This window comes from Bombus vancouverensis, chromosome 17 (assembly GCF_051014615.1).
Source record: "Bombus vancouverensis nearcticus chromosome 17, iyBomVanc1_principal, whole genome shotgun sequence".
Classification (NCBI taxonomy): domain Eukaryota; kingdom Metazoa; phylum Arthropoda; class Insecta; order Hymenoptera; family Apidae; genus Bombus; species Bombus vancouverensis.
In genome coordinates, this window is record NC_134927.1 from 7,717,169 (window position 1) to 7,728,617 (window position 11,449).

Below are 11,449 nucleotides of genomic sequence, written 5' to 3' on the forward strand. Positions count from 1 at the left end.
GGAAAAATATTTCAAGTAGAACACTCATCAATTTGATAACGCCATTTGATTTGATTCAACGCCACGAGAGTTTCAGACCATAATAAAATTAGAAGCAAACTTCGCTAACAAAAAAGGCTGCGAACAGTCAGACTCAGTCATAATAGACTTAAAAGTCTATTATGAAAACAATTATGATGAGGTTATTAGATGTATGAACAGAGGAACGCGTGGATAAATTGTAAAGTAGGAAATATATTTTAATACAGAAGTGTACAAATAGAAATATAATTTGAGCTGGTCCCGATCCGCACGCTAGCAGTGTTACCCTATAACTGAAAGCCCCGAAGCCATCGTCGCCTGTCTACTGTCTATGGTCTGCCTTCGTCCCAGTTTATTGTTTATACGCTGTCGATGACTTCAGTGCTTGAGAAAACTACAAAGACCAGATGTAGAGTTTTTTTTAGAAGTGGTGACCACTTCAACAAATTAAAAATAGACAAAAATATGCTAATAAAAATTTTAACATATAGGGAAAAAATACTACATTAAATAAGCAATTGTTTGAAGAGATTACGTCAGTCATGTATATTCATATCTATCTATTACGTCAATATTACCATCGCCAACGATCGACGCTAAAAGCACCTTACTAGATGAGTCGACAATAGCCGTCAATGCTCTGAGAGTGTTTATTCAAACTAATAAGCATTTGATATTTATACATTTACATTTTTGCTGATTTGACTACAGATCATACCATTATATATACAAGGTGTTCGACTACAGATGTGAAAAAATTTAATTGGTGATTCTTGAAGTAAGAATAAAATGAAAATCAGGAAAAAAATATTACGTTTTAGACTTTATCCTTGAGTTTTTGGCAATTAAAGATTCGTCGAAACATTCCTGTGCGCGCACTAACCTCCTTACACAAAGGAAAATAGATCAGCCTAAGCAGCGGGGTGCACAGGGTGCTCAAATCGAACGACACATGGGTACTAGTTTACCTCCACAAAGCGTAGAGAACAAGATTATGACATTCGAAGTCATAAAACACCCTGCGTGACGTGTTATTTTTTATAATCTATGATTTTTTTTTACATCATAGATTAAACATTATACTTGCCTCCTTATTAACATCAATAACAGCATATCGAAAACCGCCTCATGGAATTGTAGAGTAGAGATCCTTACTGTTTACTTTCATTCTTTGTCTCCATAAGTAATTAATAAATAATAGTATTTAATAATATAAGTAAAATAAATAATATATAATTAATAATATAAAAATAACAAATAATATAATATAAATAAATAAAATATCATAATAGTAGTATTAGTAAATAATAAATAATACAAATGTTTAGACAAATTTGATACACGCACCGCGATCGTCCCGTCCGCGGGTATTCGCAAAAAATCACATACGCATCAAGTATTCTTGAGATACTGATACTGCATATTTAAATATTCGCATACATACACATGAAATAAAAAATAAAAGAACCAAAGGAAACTACGGAAGAGATTGTTTAAGCTTATACTCGAAGGATTAATGAAGGTATTGTTTTATGAAGTAATATGTAATTTGGGACCTTTTAGTTTTTAATTCTTTGAACACTGCAACTCTTTTTTATTTTTGTATTCTTTGTTCTTTTTTAAATCTTTCTTATTTAATTCCAATGCGAGTGATTTTGGTGTGTAGTGTGTGTAGTGTATACAGTGTGTTGCATGTATCGTGCTTACTGTGTACTTTGTTTGTAAGAAAACAGAGGTTACATTGAACATTTACTGTAATATAGTACGATTACTATTTTCGTTACGATTTTTCTGTGAACAACATATTTAATGTTGAATCAATAATTTTTCTTAAAACACATCGCATAGAATGCTTTACGTCTCTATTTGGTTGAAATACAAAAGTGTTGCCAAAAAATCGACCTTAGCCTTGAAATTCAGGATCAAAAGGTAAAATTTTTCTGCTTGCGTCGTATTCTCCTGAGCACAGGGACCAACTTTGCGAAAACAACTATCAACCACACTCGTCCATTCGCATGGAAAATGATGTTAAAGTTTCTTATAAAAGTCAGCACAAAGTGGGAGTGATTTTCTGATCGTGAATCTAAACGAGAAATTATAAATGGTGTTTTGTATTGAAATGTGAAGAAAACGGAATCAATACATCAGAGAAAAACTTTGCTCGCTGCTAAAGGTAATAAACGACGGAAAGCATGGATTTATGACACTAAAAAAGATATTTCTTTTGCTATGGAGGTAAATCACTCATGCATAATGTATAATACAAATCATACCACAAGTTGTAATAGATCAACTGGTGAAATATAATATAAGCATAACCTATTAAACAATTAAAACATGTCCAGTTTATTTCATATTTCATTAAGAAAATTAAAATATAGAATAATACATCAAGTTTAATATTAGTATTTTGTCGAAACAAATAATGTGAACATCTTATGCAGCTGCTTTTGTACTTCGGACACAGTGACATAAACAGGTCTGGACAGATCTGGAAAAAATGAATAGAGCGAGCAAGGAAATATACAGGGTGGTTGATAACTGGTGGTACAAGCGGAAAGGGGGTTATTCTACGCGAAAAAAGAAGTCGAAAATATAGAATAAAAATTTTTTGTTTGAGGCTTTGTTTTCAAGAAAATCGACTTTGAATTTTCGCTCGGTACGCGTGCGGTACGTTATAATGGATCTCACTGTAGGAAAAATTAAAAAAAAAATTTTTTTTATTCTATATTTTCGACTTCTTTTTTCGCGTAGAATCACCTCCTTTTCGCTTGTACCACCAGTTACCAACCACCCTGTATAAATCTGAACAATTTCGCTAAAACAAAGGTCTAATTAGCTACACAAGCATGCTAGGGCTTTTATTCATACCGATGAATTCTAGTACTATCAGCAGTTAATATTTATCTTATAATATTTATTTGCATAGCTATTTAATATGTCTAAGGCACCTGAATTCGAAACATGTAAACAGTCATATTATATAGAATTACATGATACTGAAACACCCAAAATATTTTGGGTTCAAAAGAATTACATGTTTGGTGCCCTGAATACGGAAAATTCATTTCAAGGAGTTTTATTCAGCTGTCTGTAGACATCTCTAAACAAGAAACTGTTTAACGGAAGTTTGCGAACTGTTTTTAGTCCTAACAGGTTGAGAAAAATAGTCATTGGCAGAATGTGCGTAGTGTTTTGCTGACATGCAGCTGTGACAGCGACCATACCCAAATCACGTCATTCCACTACCAGGCAATGAACTGTTAGACTTTGACCTTGCCTTTGTACATGGCCCAACACCAAATTTTCCCCATTATGTAGGGCACTCAGTATCCTCTCCTTGCCCCTCAACTCCTATAAACTCAACATATAAATACTGCGAGCATTCGACCACGAGACTAGTTTTGGAACAGTCTTAGCCGCGATTTGAACAACTATTTTAATACTTTGTAACTTCGCTACTTCATTGTAATATTGTATTTAATCATTTTTGTGAATAAAAGCATATAAAAATATAAAGGGACAGTCAAGTTAAGCTATTGCTCAGCTCTTCCTTTTTTATCACGAATTTTACGTGACACGGCCATTGTCTGTTTCGCCCTCGTTCTTACGAGGCAGGTGAAAGCGGATAAAGTACCAATTTCTCTGCCTGTGACGTTCATAGCATGCCACGCATATGTATAATGCCCTTCTTGTCTTCCATGTTCTTTTATCACAACTCAACTTGCGGCCGATTTCTTCTACGCTTTCGGTATTTGCGTGTCAAGAACTGTTTACATAACCGTGGTCCTGATTACACGTAATCGATATCAATAGTATCGTTCATTCGGGCGCATAGTTTCAATATATATAGTTTATAACCTATATTTTGCATAACGTTTTAACCTATATTTGCAAATACAGGATAAATTATTTCGTTCTAATCTCTTATGTTTTTGTCTTCCTCATTAACATCTAAACGTTGGTAATGAAAAAAGTTAATACGCATATATATATATCATTAATTTGCACACATACGCAATTTATTATATGTCGTAGAAGTTTAGTAGTATTCCGTGTAGATACATCTTCTGACGATAATCTGCTCGAGGATTACAAAGGTCTATTCTAACTAGTTTGTAGCGGCACATGAGTCTTAGGACGAGGCGAATCGAGAGTGACTCATGTTGTTGTTTTGCCTCGGGGTATTGACGTCATCTTGACGTACGAAACATAATGATAAACAAATTCCGGACAAAATAATATAGCCGCTACGTGCAACCGTCAACTGGAGACGATTTTAAAGTTTCTAGCACTTCCCCGACCAGTATAAATAAACGAACACTCTCTCTAGGACAGTTAATATCGAGCGAACGTAAGCGTGACCTAATATACGTATGTAGCGGATCGGTATCAACAGGACGCCGACAGGTCGAGGCATCAACGCGGCGCAACACCTCCCGGGCGATCCGAGGGTACCAACCGCCAACACCAGAGGGCTACGACGACAACGAGTCTGTCTATCTCGCTAGCAGTCGAATATACGGGCACACGATACAAATACCGCACCAAGCGAGACTCCCTCTACATCTAAGGCAGGGACTACCGGGCATAGCCTTACTGACGAGTCCACCGGTAGTCGCGGGACGAAACGCTCATTCCCTTTTCACCTAGCTCGAACCACCCAACCTCCTACACGTATATCGAGTGTCATTGAGTGAGCGACGATTAACTCTGTACTTGGAATAATTTTAAGTACATTTGACGATATCAAATATCAATTTGTCTTGACATCAACACGTTAAATCATCCACTCAAAAATTTTATGTAATGTATAGCAAAGTATATTAAATAAATATTTAAAATGGATTTAAATATATAAAAGTATTTATTCTAAACAATTTACAGTCCTATAAAATTTGACATTTTCGCATCTTTTTCATACTGTTATAAGATATCAATAAGCAAAAATAATAAAGTTTTGTCCATAATTTGTATTATTTTCAAATGTCAAGTAAAAGATATGAACGATTAAAATGAGTAATAGATGAAGAGAAGAAAAGAAAGAAAAACGCTGAAATGGAATTAAATCGATTAGAAAGAGAAACATCTCAAGTTGCAAAACATTTAATCAAAGAAAATGTACGTAATGTTTTGAAAAACGCATTCGCTCAAAAACAAATAGATGTTCTAATGAGTGATAAAAAATAGAATCAAGTGGAGTGTTAAAATGTGTACTGCCATACTACTAAGCAGCGTAAGCCCAAGAACCTATCAGGTTTTGAGGAAAAATCGGTATTCATTTCCAGCTTTATCTACGCTTAGAAAATGGGCAATTTAGGTGGAATTTGGCCAAGGTATTCGACGTTTAATTTCCGAGAGGAAATGTTTCGACGAAGCATACATTTGTGAGAAGATGGAAATAGACGAAAACAACGAACAAGTCGTCGGGTCTCACAAAACTGTAAAACTTGGTATTGTCAAAGGTCTATTAGACAATTGAAGGCGAATTATTTTCTATCATTGTGACAAATTTCTCGCCAGAGGTATGGTAAATGACGATATATTTCAATTGTACAAAGCATCGCGACGTTGTTGTTACATTTTACCTGCAACGTAGACCAACTAACAGTAAAGTTTTAAATAAATTGAGTGTTGAGACAGAGAAATCTCAAAATTCTTATTTTGTACATCCATCTGGTAACGACATATAATTTTTGTTTTTAATGATGCGTCTCATTTGTTAAAACCTAGAACAAACTCCGTACATGGGAAAATAATTTCTTAGGTCGTGATTTTTTCTAAATGGGGAACATATTGCAAAGGACTGTATTGATTTGAACGTTATTTTCAAAATTAATTAATAGCACTTAGATGTCTGTGACTCAAATTAGGCAAAAAGTACCCACTGTTGTTAATCCTTTTTAGGAGATAACTGTCGGAGATGCGGCAAGCAAGGTTTTTTGATTCAAAACAATAACGGTTGTTTGGTTCCATTCCAAAAAAGAATTATTTTAAAAAACATTTCTCTTCGTGAGTTGCTACCGCATCCATAGAACAGCTTAATTCAACTACTTTGAAAATGTGTTTAATTCTAATAAATCTATTGACACAGGATTGCTCAGAGAATATTTTTTTGACATTTATGAAGTATGGAAGTTATGGTACATGTCAGGGAAACATTTCGGTGATTCCGGTTATTGTTTAACAGGGCAAACACTGAAAAAGATGATGATTTGATCTTAACTGATGTAAGCGATAGATCTGATATAACAATGAGCTACACTTTGGAATTTGACAGAGAAAGTCTTTAGCTAGACGTTGACGAAGACGAAGACTAAGAAGATTCAGTGAATCAAGAGATAAACCATAAGAATAGGTAGAAACAAGGAAAAGTTTTATGTGAGAAGATTCAAATTCATTCTGCACCATAACAATACATTTGTCGGAGATGAAAGGACACCGGAACCTTTCCTTTGGGACTTTGGGAAAACCCCATAATACTGTAATCTAGATTTCACTATAGCCGTTATAAAGCAATTGTCGTCATTCAATCCGATTGTATTTGTTCGATACTTGTGATAATGAGCTTGGGCTCGAGGCGACAACCACTCGCCGAACGTAGCCGCGGTCAAGGGATGAACGTTTTGTCTAACAAAGGTATGGAGTGTAGGCTGTGTTGTTGCTGCCAGGAGAAAAGAGGGTTTGCGTTTCGTCCCGGGACTACCAGTGGACTCGTCAGTAAGGCTATGCCCGGTAGTCCCTACCTTAGACGTAGAGGGAGTCTCGCTAGGTGCAGTATTTGTACCGTGTTATATATCGTGTGGTATTGTTATCGTGGTCGTATATTCGACCGCTAACGAGACAGACAGACTCGTTGTCGTCGTAGCCCTCTGGTGTTCGCGGTTGGTACCCGCGGATCGCCCGGGAGGTGTTGCGCCGCGTTCCAACACTCCAAAGGTCTCTGTCCCGTAGCTCGCCACACGCAGACCCTATTCTTCGAGTAAGATGATTGCCAGATGTCGATGCGTCTCCGCAGTACATGTTCAGCTAGCCTGAGTGCCCGTTATAAATCTTAAGATTTAGCTAACCAAAGTCCTTCAAACAGACAAACAGTCTTTGTCCCAACTACGAGAAGATAGAGGAGACTTATTTTTTCAACGGACGACGTCTCCCACTAGCAACTTCCCGTCGAGGGCGACTAGCATCTTTTTCTAGCCACCGATATGGAGATTGACCAATTAGCAGCAACGCCAATTTCCCTTACTTTCTGAACGCAGGCTATCCTCGACGAATCCAATGATTTCGTGTCCTTGGACACACCCCATTATAGTTTTGCCCTATGGCATCATCGGGACGGTCATTCGGGAAAGTCATTCTGTCTCGCGATCCCGTCGACTAAAGAGTAACGTCTTTACTATCAGCAATTATTTCACGTTTTACCAACAAAGAGTCAGACTTAGATTTTGTGAGAACTTCCACCTATCATCCCGTTGACCGCGGATTCGTTATCGAACCTGAGACCATTGTCACTAGTGTCGCGAGCGCCTTATCGCCGTGGTTAATTGTAAATCTGTGTTATCCATACTTGTGTTAATAAACCATACCTTTGTTATACCGCAACGGTGGCTAACTTCAATGAATATTCATCAAACACCCACAACACTATCCTCAACGCCATCCCGACATATATATGACAACTGCATGAGGCGTATGATTTAATATTCGCGTAAAGGTCATTAATTAAAAATACATGTACAAATACGAAACAACTACCAAATATACATAACCAGTTGCTGCATTTCTGATTGTATGCTGATAAGAAAGACAGTTATTGTTGGGTAGATGATACATTTACACTGTACATGTGAATGTGTGTGTAAGCGTTAGAGGGCGTCCAGGCTTAGTAGAGACAAAAAACTGTTGTTAGATGTTAGAAGAATGTGGAAGAGTCGGTTAACAACAAGCGTGCGTGCAAGAAGGTTATCGAGATCTTCAGAGTGTAAGGTATATGTATAGCTGTTGTGTGTGAAATAAAGTAAATGTTTTGTATTTCCGAATTCTTTCTTTATCTTAACAGTTATATATGTCGGAGATGAAAGGAAAGCCGAAGCCTTCCCTTGGAAATTTTGGAAACATCCTCTAGTACTTTAGTCTAGATTTTATTATAGCTGTAATTGTTTAAAATTTGTGATAGCGAGATAGGGTTCGAGGTGACAATTGGTCGCCGAACGTAGCCACGGTCACGAGATAAACGTTTTGCCTAACGGAGGTCTGGAGTGGTTGTATGGGTTTTCCGAGAAGTGTGATTGTGGCGGCATGCGGCCTCTTGAGCGGGCCTAGCCACGTGTGAGGTTACCTCGGAGGTGTCGAGACAATGGAACATACATTGTATCAATAACCAAACGCCAGGCAGAAACTGCTTAGCAACAGCGTTCTTGCAGACGAGGCTGGTGTCACGTAAAATAACAAAATAAAAAAGGAATTTGAGGTGAAAAATAAAAAAAGAAAACTTTATTTTGTTTTCTAACATCAATACACTTTACAATCTACTTCCGAACTCTAGGCGTGACTTTCTGATTGACTCTTATGATTTTTCTTTCGATCGGATCCGATTACTTTCTTTTGTCATCCCTCAACATCCCCACCGTCCATGCATTTGCTAGGCGTCCGCGATCGTTGCCACGTGCTCTTTCTTCTAGAACCTTCGGTGGAAGGACCGTTGGGATGTTGATGGCTCATTGGGCACTTCAGCGATATACGTTGTCGCCGAGTGCTTTATCTCTATCGTCAGTCCGTCGAATTTGAAGTATGCCGGTCGTGACATACCCCCCTGGTTAGATTGATCTTGGTCCTCTAAGATCGTAGTAGAATGGAGTTATTTAAATGTAGATCAAAGGATATGTTTACGCTTTTTTTTCAGGGATCGCTATGAATTGATTTTCTGCATGTGATGGTACAAAAGTTATTTCGTTAATCTTAAATATAGCAATTTTACAATATTTGTTAGTTAGCTAATAATTTCAGAGGTGTAATCATGTTGTAGTTTTCGATCGTGAATTAGTTGGGTTTGTTTACAAAGCGTAATTCCTATCCCGTGAATTTAAGGCAACTAATTAAGGGTATTGTTACTAGTGCTAGGCATTATCCCGAAAAAAGTACGCTTTCAATCGGTTACCATGTATCTTTTTGTTAGCATTGTCGATAGAAATAATGTAATAAGGAGTTTTCACATCGTTAATCCTGTAGGGTCCTAACCATTCAATGTCCAACTTATCTCTTTTATGGTCGTTGTGAATTAAAACAAAGTCTCCTTTCCTAAACACAGTCTGAGTTTTAACAATCTTTCTTTCTTGGTCTCGCTTGTATCGTTGCTTATTCTGAATAAGTGTTTTGTGAGCTGTTTCCCAATATTTATTCAACTGTTTTTGCCAAAGTGAGTACATATCATCATAGGTAAGTGTGGGAAATTTGGATATTGCGGAAGGTAAGTTAGCTTTTCGCCCAAAGGTCAATTCAAAGGGAGAGAATCCTGTTTCTTCATGTTTCGCGGTGTTGTACCCTAAACAAATGAAATTAAGTACTTCATCCCATTCTTTGTCATTGTCGTGTAATGCAGTACGAATTAAATCTTTAACTGAGGCATGCGTTCTTTCGAGGGATCCGTTACTTTGTGGGTGAAATGAAGTTGTTTTGATGTGTTTGATTTTAAAAGCTTCTTCAAATTTCGTCATTAAATCACTAACAAAATTTTGTCCCTGATCTGTTAGGATCGTTTTTGGTGCCGAAAATATGTAAATATAGTGTTCAATGAGCGCGTTAATTATGGATTCAGTTCGTTGCGTTTTAAGGGGAACTAGTATCAGATATTTCGTAAGTTCATCGTGTATTGAAAGTATGTATTGGTTTCCGCGTTTGGTTTTCGTCATCGGTCCTATGATGTCCATAGCGATTTTGTCGTTAGGGTTAAGTGGCGTGTCTGAGATTTGTGGGGATTCTTTGGGTCTGATACGTGTTAGTTTCTCCTTTTGACGTGAGTCGCATGTTTTCACAAAGTTTTCTACTCTTTTTAAAAGTCCGGAAATTTTGAATTTATCCTTGATCCGTTGATACGTTTTCTGTATCCCTAAATGTCCTACGGTGTCGTTATGGTTTTCCTTTATTGCTTGTATTATTTCGTTTTCGTCTAGTTTTAAGATGGGATTAGGTGCATAAGTAATTTTCTTGTACGTGTCGTTAAAATATATTAGCATGAGTTTAATCTGTGTTTTCTCTAATTCAGTGAAATCGTTATTTCCTATACCGATTTTTGTTGTATCTTTAAGAATTTTGTAAAGTCTTCTGATCCAAAGTGCCTCGTCGTATTCTCCCAAGTCGTTTCGAGTTAATTGGTAAAATGTTTGGTCATTCGGTTTAATTTCTAAGAGTTTCGGATTCTCGTTGTTGTCTTTCCATGCGTTGAATGAATTAGTGTGAGCAATTACTAGGTCGAGGTAAACTACTTCGTCGCGAGTTACTGCGTGAAATCTAGATAAAGCGTCTGCAGCTGTGTTATCTTTACCCTTTGTATATTCGATTTCATAGTCATATTCTTCGAGTCTAAGTCTCCAACGAATCAGTCTGCTAGAAGGGTCTTTGCAATTGTGTAGCCACTTAAGAGCTTGGTGGTCGGTTCGAATAATGAAGCGTCGTCCTAACAAATATTGTCTTAATCTTTTCACGGCCCATACGATGGCTAAGAGTTCCTTTTCTGTCGTGGTATAGTTTCGTTCGGGTGGATTCAGTGTTCTTGAAATGTAACAACAAGGATGACCGTCTTGCGACAGTATTGCTCCTAGTCCTTCGTTACTTGCGTCGGTAGTTAAGGTAAAGGTTTTGTTAAAGTCTGGATAAGCTAATATTGGGAAATTACAGAGTTTGTCTTTTAAAGTATCAAAGCTAATCTGGTGTTTGTCGGTCCAATGGAATGGTGTGTCCTTTTTTTGTTAAGTCTGTAAGGCTTTTCGCGATTTTGGATAAGTTACGAATAAATTTGCGGTAATAAGCTGCTAAACCTAAGAATGATTTCACGTCCGTGGCATTGCGGGGTAATCGAAAGTTTTTTACAGCGTCTAATTTCTTGGGGTTGGGTTTGACTCCTTCGGATGAAACTACATGGCCTAAGTATTCTAATTCCGGTTTTACGAATTCACATTTGCCCGTTGCAATTTAAGTCCTAATTCTCTGAGTCTCTGAAATACTATCGTGAGGTTTTCGTTATGTTCTTGAATCGTTTCTCCGAATATCACTATGTCATCCAAATAAACAAAGCAGTATTTTCCTACAAGTCCAGTTAAGGCTCTGTCCATGAATCTTTGAAAGGTAGCGGGTGCGTTTTTAAGTCCGAATGGCATTCGATTGAAATGAAAATGCCCTTGCGGTGTCGAAAAAGCGGTATATTTTTTAGATT

General features: G+C 37.1%; 1 pseudogene; it reads right to left on the bottom strand.

Annotated features, from left to right (window-relative positions):
* The window catches only part of LOC117159300 (phospholipase B1, membrane-associated-like), a 106,386-nt pseudogene that overhangs the window by 12,601 nt on the left and 82,336 nt on the right, over nt 1-11,449 (bottom strand).